General features: G+C 56.3%; 1 long non-coding RNA gene across 1 annotated transcript; it reads right to left on the bottom strand.

The window, feature by feature from the left end:
* Positions 1-864: 864 nt before the first annotated feature.
* Positions 865-6,552, bottom strand: LOC103923467. Its single transcript, XR_663932.1, has 3 exons — positions 6,427-6,552; positions 6,000-6,283; positions 865-1,030 (listed from the first exon to the last, which is right to left on the bottom strand). It is a non-coding gene; the product is annotated as an uncharacterized LOC103923467 (long non-coding RNA).
* Positions 6,553-7,293: the final 741 nt, after the last annotated feature.

Here is a 7,293-nt window from a genome sequence, read left to right as displayed (position 1 = left end):
CCCAAGCCCAGCGGGGCAGCTCTCCCGGCCCGCCCCAGCGCCAAGCACGGTGCCCCGAGAGCCCCTCCTGCCCCACCGAGGGGCCCTTCCCTGTCCCCCATGATCCTTCCTCATCCCCCACGGCCCTCCAGCTGCAGCCAGCCGTAAAGTCGCCATATTTGGGGGTGGTAAAGGGAGAGTGAGGAACAGCCCTTAAATATTGCAGGAACCAGCTGTACCTGGGCACTGCACAGGCAGGCACAAGGTTAAATATTTAATGCCTCGCATTTCATCCTAATCTTTTATTAATTGTGTTATTTACTTGCTGCATGCTGGCAGCGGCTAGGGCAGGGGCAAGGTGGTGGGCACCAGAGGCTCTCCTTCCTATCCCCGCCCCACGCCATCCCAGGGCTGCCTGCTGCCACTGCCCCCTGCCCGCAGTGCCCCAGCAGGTACTGGGGGCCTTCCCATGGCAGCGGACCCCAGCCCCCCCCAGCCCCAAACGGTCCCCAAGCAAGCAGCCGGCCCCTGTCCAGCCCCAGCCTCTGCGTCTGCCTCTTTGCCTTCCCCGGCCACAGATGTTCACCAGGCAGATCCAGCACTGCAGGCAGGGACGGCCACTAGCCCGCCACCTCAGCCTCAAAGCCCTTGAAAAACCTTCCTTTCATGTATATGTGTGTGTATATCATATTTCTGCACATATGAATATACATATTTTAATCCAAATATGAAGTTTTAGAGAATTTATTTTTGGTTTGTTTTGTTTGCCTCATTGGGGGAGGGTTTTTTTTATTTAAGGAAAGTGTTTTTTCAAAAGCTGGAAACGTTTCAGATCATGTTTCCAGGGAAGGAGAGACTGAGAAGATGTTTTGCAGCATTTTTCAAAACTCCTTACCAAAAAATGCTGGTTTTCCTTAGGCAGTTTCTCTGCTCCTCTGTCTTAGAGAGTGACACAGGTAAACCTGGAACAGGCAGCTCTAGAATGATGGATGTCACACACGTCTTCATCACCCTCCATTAATGATTGACGTGGGCCCTGGAGCAGGACAGCCTGTAACCCAGAGATTAATTTGCTTCAGCATGTGCTTGGACTGGGGAGAAAAACCACTGCAGTTAACCCTTTGCACCCACAGGCCTCTGGATGCAGCAGCAAAGGGAGCTGGTCCTACTCCTCCCTCCGGGCGCAGGGATGTGAGGCGCAGGGCAGAGGATGCCAGCAAAGCCAGGCTCAGCCGGGGGCCCAGCCACTTCCTGCAGCAGCCACGCACTTGTGCCTGGTAGCGGCAGTGCTTGGAAGAGCCCCAAAGGATAAGGGTGTTTGAAATCCAGGCCAGGATCAAGAGGCGAGTGCTGTAAACAGCAGTTCTGTTTATAACCAGCAGAGAAACCAAACAAGCCTGGGCTTTGGGACACTCGGGAGTGCAGTTTGCCGTTTGAACCCAGATCCAAGCAAAACAGGCTGCTGCTTCTGGAATTACCTCGATGATTTTACCTTTCAGCTCCCTCCTCAGACTCCAGCCTGGGGCACAGAAACACGCAGCCTCCTGCCCTCGCCAGGAAGGGCAGCCCTGGCTCTGTGCTGTGGGTCAAGTCATTTCTCTCCCCACACCCCTCCTTTGCACAGCCTCCCATACCCAGCACATCTCCAGAGAGACAGTCAAGGGCAGAGACCATCGCGTTTCTCAGAGATGCCTGTGACCAGGGCTTGCTGCTCTTGGGGCAGCTGAAGCCTGCACACACAGTTTCTCCTCCAGCCCCCGGTCTGAAACCCTCCCGGGTGCCCCTTCTCCCACCTGCTCTGCTCAGCTCTGCTTTGCTCCATCCCTTCCAAACGCAGGCAGTGGACAGGTCAGTGGTGAAGAGCCACGTACAACCATCTCACATCCAAGGGGGCTGCTCTCATAGTGCAAACTTGCTGTCTGTCCAGTTCTGCAGGTGCATTTGCTGGCCTGGCAGGAGACTGACAGGGATTGGAAGGGAGATGGGGGCACGGCTGGGACCCAGCACTGCCTCAGTCTCCTCTCAGCAGCTGGGGATGCCCCATTCTTTGCAGACTGCTTCCCTGCACCTGCCTCTTCAGGTGCATGCGGATTCAGGGCCCATGTGTTTAAGCACATGGGCAAGCTCAGCCCTGGGTGGGCTTTTTGGCAGCCAGGTGGTGGTGGGTTTGCACAGAGGGTTTTTGGGTCAGTAGGGCCATTATGGGGCAGGGGGGGCAGAACCGGGGTCACCAGGTTTAGAAGATTCAGATTTTCCCTACCAGGACTCAATCAACCAGTTTGCCTGGCCTGTGGAAGCAGGGAGCAAAGATGACCATGATGTTTCCAAACCATCCCATTTTCAGCTTCTCACTTGCATACTTGAATGAGGAGCCTTGAACTCAGCGGAGCCAAGTTCCTGGCACCCTCAGACAACGTGAATTTCCCTGGGCATTTATACCAGCAGCTGGCACAAACAGGGGCCTTATCCTGGCTGGAGTCTGTCCTGGAATGAACACAGGATGAGAAGGGAAACTGGGGGAAGGGACTGGCAGCAAGTCCGCAAGAGCTGAGCCAAAGCTGTACTAGAAATCAAGGTTCTCCAGCCACACTCCTGGGACCAAACCACAGGTCTGCAACCCCGGGACCCCAGTGCTGTTACCTGCTCTTTAAAGCCACATGTCCCCAGAGCATCTGCAAGGCAAACCACATGTGGGAGCTGGGGGGAGGTCTCTCCTGCCATGCCTGGGCAGGGCCCCCTGGCACGTTGCAGAGCTGATGCACTCCTGCCTGCAGCCCCTGCACTGCTGTGCTCCCACTGTGCCAGGGACACCTGGCCGTGGACTTGGGGGGGGGACGCCCGCAAGAGAGATGTGGGAGCCCTTAGAGCAACCCAGCAGCTGACAGATTCTCGTCTCTGGCACTGCCTTCGATCTGTATGTGGGCTCCTGTTTGCACTTACCGGCTTTGAGTGGTTTTTAATTATTGATGCCTCTTTTAGCTTTTATCTCATGCTCACTGCAGCCAGGAAGGGCTTGGCGTTCCTGCATTAGTGATGAATTGGGAAGGAGGCCCTGCTCCACTGTGCTGCAAAGCATTCCTGGCTTGCAGACTGTGCCATTGTTTCAAGAAAAGCTGCGCTGAAAAATGAGGAGGGTGGGAGTGGGAGGGGGATGTGGTGGAGGCGATTCCCGCTGCTGCCACAGAGGCAACAGGGATCTGACCTATGGGGAAAAAGCTGAAGGGGATGGACCGAAAGTCAAACAGGTGTGGAAACCTCCTTCAGCCAGTGAAAAACTGGCACCCGCTCACCTCATCGAGGACGAAAGATGCCGTTTTATGATCCCCAGTGACAGGCAGGTAGAAGGGGAAGAGAGGTGAGACAGCAGAGTTTTGCCAAGCCCCTGGCAGCTACAAGCAGGAATCGATGTCAAACCTAGGCTAAATGCTGTGCTGCTCTGTGGTCAGGGCACGGGGTGCTGACAGACGGGGTCCTGCCCCTGCCCTCCGGACTTGGCCGGCTCTCCATCCACCACAGCCAAAAGCTCTTTGGACAGTGGCTGTCACTAGGTTGCTCTCTATCCCCCCTTAATAAGCCAGGGCTTTGCTGAGCTTTTCCAAATATCCCGGTGCCAGCAGAGCTGGTTCTCAGCCCATCTGCCTGTGTCCCTCTCCCACTCTTATATCACCACCTCTTGTGCACACAGAGAAGGGGTTTCTCTGCCAGGAGCCAGTCTTAAACCATCCCTGATCAGCAGAGCTCTGGCGGCCCCACACATCGCCCGCTTCTCAGAGCATTGAGCCTCTTCTGCCAGGGCAGGAGAGGGGCTCACGGCTCCAATCATGAGAGAGGTTACAAGGCAGAGCAGCCTGTTTGGAAGGAGAGAAGCTGTTTCCTCAAGTCTGCAGCTACAGGGAGAGTCATGAGGGAGATGATTTTAACCCTTTTTCTGCTGCTGGTATAGGTTAAATTTGCAGATTTTGGTATGCAGTTAGATTTGAGCCCAAATCTGGTAAGGTGCCCTATGAAATGACTCCCTTAGGAGATCCAGAAGCAAATCTGGCAATTGCAAACAGAGCCAGGCTGGAAGCATGGGGAACTGCAGCACCACTTGTCCGTGGGACAGGATATCAGGGTGCCTCCCACCCCCCAGAGAAACGCTTTGGGTGCAAAGACAGCACACTTCAGGAATGGGTGACTGGGGGAAGCAGGAGCAGAGCACGAGGTTCAGCTCAGCATCTGCTGGGAGGTACAGGGGAACTGGAGAGCCCAAAAGCTCTGTCTTTATGCTTTGCAGTGGGTTAGTCTCCCACAGGGAGCAAGGAGATATCCACAGCTCAGTCAGGAGCGGCTCCCCGGCCCCAGCTTGCTGGCAGCCGAGGATGCTCAGCCAGCAGCCTCGTGGTTTGTTCGACCCCTTGCCCACTGAACCGAGGCTGCTAATTAGCTCTAACAACAGGGATGTCTGTTCCTCTGAAAATTGCCAGCCTGAAAACACCCCAGACCAATTTCTCCTAAATCCTCCTCCCTTGCACATCCATCAAGAATAACATCCACTTACGGTGCTCCCTACCCCCAGGCTGAGTTTGAACCAGTGACCTGGAGGTGAAAGCGCTTGAAAAGCTCCAGCCCTCCCCACAGCCAGCACACTCCCAGCGGGGTTTTCAGCAGCACTTACAGTAGAGATGGTTTTAGCAACTGTCACATCATAGCAGCCCCTGGCCCAAAGCTGTGTTGGCCTTTCACATTAGAAATCTGCTCGCTCAGCATCAGTGAGGCCCTCGGAGCAGCTGCAAGACCATGGGGTCAGACCGCAGCTATCGGTAGTGTTTCAGCCAGATCCTGACCAGGAGCTCCTGCGCAGCATGGGGGGGGACAGGCATTGGACCTGTCTGCCCAGTGCTCTGGCCCCCTAAGAGCGCTAAGGTCAGGCCAGCTCCTGCCATGCAGCAGCAGCTCTGCTTTGGCCATGGGCTCTCCGCTCTGGATCTGCCCAGCGGCAGCCAAGCAGCCAGTGGCGATGGCTGCATCGGGAGCATCGGGCCCTGCACAGGGTGCCTGGCTTGGCAGGGGACAGGGCTGAGACTCCCAGGCAGCCCTGCAGAGTCCCAGCCAGCAGCCGGAGTTCAAAGACCACCACCGGAGCCCATGGTCCTCCGCAGACCTGCCTGGTCCCTTGCAAGCCTGTGCTGGGAACAGCCATCCCCCGGTTCATGCTGGCAAGGCATCACAGGCAGATAACAGGAACATTCTCAAGCCCCCAAGCTGCCCACAGGCTCTGTAACCCATCTCAGGCTGCAGCACAGCTGTGCCAGGCCTGGCCTGCGCACCCAGGGACAGTGGGACACAGGACCGAGCTGCATAACAGTCCCCCCACTCCCTCTTTACAGCAGACTGGTCCGCACCAGAAGAAGCCCATCAGAAGCAGCGCCGGGGAAGGGGCCAGGCAGAGCTGCAGCCCCGGCAGGCATTCATGCAGCACTGTGCACCTTTCCTCAAGCCTCTCCCACCCTGGACCCGCTGCAGCAGACATAGCCCCAGCCCGAAGCACCACCACTCTGGAGCCAGACCTGGTCTCAGGCCTGAGCCTGTTCAGCAAATCCCATCAAATCCCACCCTCGGGCATTTGGCCTGATTTTTGCCCAGCGCCAGCAGGACAGAGGCACAGTGGCCGCTGCTCCACTTCTGGCTTTCACCAGGGCCCCCATCTGCACCACCACAGTCCTCCAACCTCGGTGGACAGCCAGGGGCATCGAGACACCCCCCCACAGCTTCCTTCCCAGGAAATTTTCCCACTCCAGCTGGCCTGGGAGATACAGAGGGGAAGATGTTATCAGGGCAGAGCAGGCTCTGAAGCCAGAGGACAGCTCTAATTATTGAGAGTCAATTCCATTACAGCAATTTCAGCCCCAGGGCAACACAGGCCAGATTTTTCAGAGGGGCCACAGAAGCAGCTTATCCTCTGCACCCACAGGAAAAATGAATTATGCACGTGCAGAGCAAACTTGCGGCAGCCCACAGGGACCATTCCCATGCGTTACCAAACCATGCCGCTCCTGCTCCAGCGGAGAGCCGCTATCGGCACTTCACTCCAGCCCTCCTTGCTTTTCAGACGGAGAGCTCCCAGGTCCCTTTTGCTACTGCCCGCTTTTGTCTAGCTCTGCAGTTTGTTTTGGCTTTGCTCGGGTGTCCTCCTTGCCCTGGCTCCAGCAGACTCCAGCCAAAGCTCCGACATGGGCATGCGGCTTCGCAAGGCCGCCTGTTGGAGGAATCGCGTCCCAGAGCAGGATGCAGGCAGCAAAGACGGGCCTCGTTCTGCCAGCAGCTGTGGAGACAAGAGCAGGAGAGAAGCCAGAACCAGAAGTCTCAACGTTAACCCCCACCCTCCTCCTGACTCACAGAGAAACCTCCAGAGAGAGGGCCCCCCTCACACCAGGTAAGGCAGGGATTGGTCTGGGACATGCTCACCTGGAGGAGGGAGGGCACCTCTTCCAGACACCTCCCACAGCCTGCTGGGAGCCGTGACAGCACATGGGGAAACCGAGGCAGAGTCCAAGGTTATCCAGCAAAGCTACCTGTTCTCCCCCACCATTTCCCCTATCCGGGGGGACAGGAGAGGAAGGGAAGTATTTTAAAGTCATCCCAAAGGCAGCAAGAAAGCAGGCAACAAGTCACAGTTTTAACCAACCTTCTTATTTCTTTATTTGAAAGGCACAGCTTGTACGTCCTTGATACAGCATTTTCAGTTCCTCTTATTATAGGTCAAGTGATTAAACACAAAAAGCAAAACAAGATCTTTCTAAAGGACTATATACAAACACCAGATTATTATTTATTTTTTTTTGTTCCTTTTTTTTTTTTTAGAAGACACGCTAGCGCACGGAGATAAGAACAGAGAAAGCTGCTGTATCCTCTACATGGGGGCAGGGGCACAGGGAGGGGGAGGACCAGGAAAGGCTCTCAGTCTGCCTGCCCCGCTGCCCAGCCACCTGAGCCCCCCCAAAGCCGGGTGCTATGCCAAAGGGGAGCAGGTGGTGGAGGCTCCCCCTCCAGCCCAAGGCCAAGGAGCAGCCGAGGAGAAATCCTGGCAGCCAGAGCGCATTGTACTGCCGCGGGACTGGTTAAGAACAGATACATGCAGAACAGCAAAGTGCCGGCCTGGTATTAGTGCAGGAGGGGCGTGGGGAGGACAGGGCCGGGGCCGGGGCGATGCAACGAGATCAAGAGCGCTTGGGGAGGGAGGAGATGGTTTTGGGGCAGGGATCCCAGCAGGGAGTTGTGCAGAAACCGTTAGGATCAAGGGGCATCTTTAAATACCAAGGGGGGAGCGGCAGG

Source organism: Pygoscelis adeliae, unplaced genomic scaffold, assembly GCF_000699105.1.
Source record: "Pygoscelis adeliae isolate BGI_AS28 unplaced genomic scaffold, ASM69910v1 Scaffold239, whole genome shotgun sequence".
Classification (NCBI taxonomy): domain Eukaryota; kingdom Metazoa; phylum Chordata; class Aves; order Sphenisciformes; family Spheniscidae; genus Pygoscelis; species Pygoscelis adeliae.
This window is presented reverse-complemented; position numbering and strand designations above follow the sequence as displayed.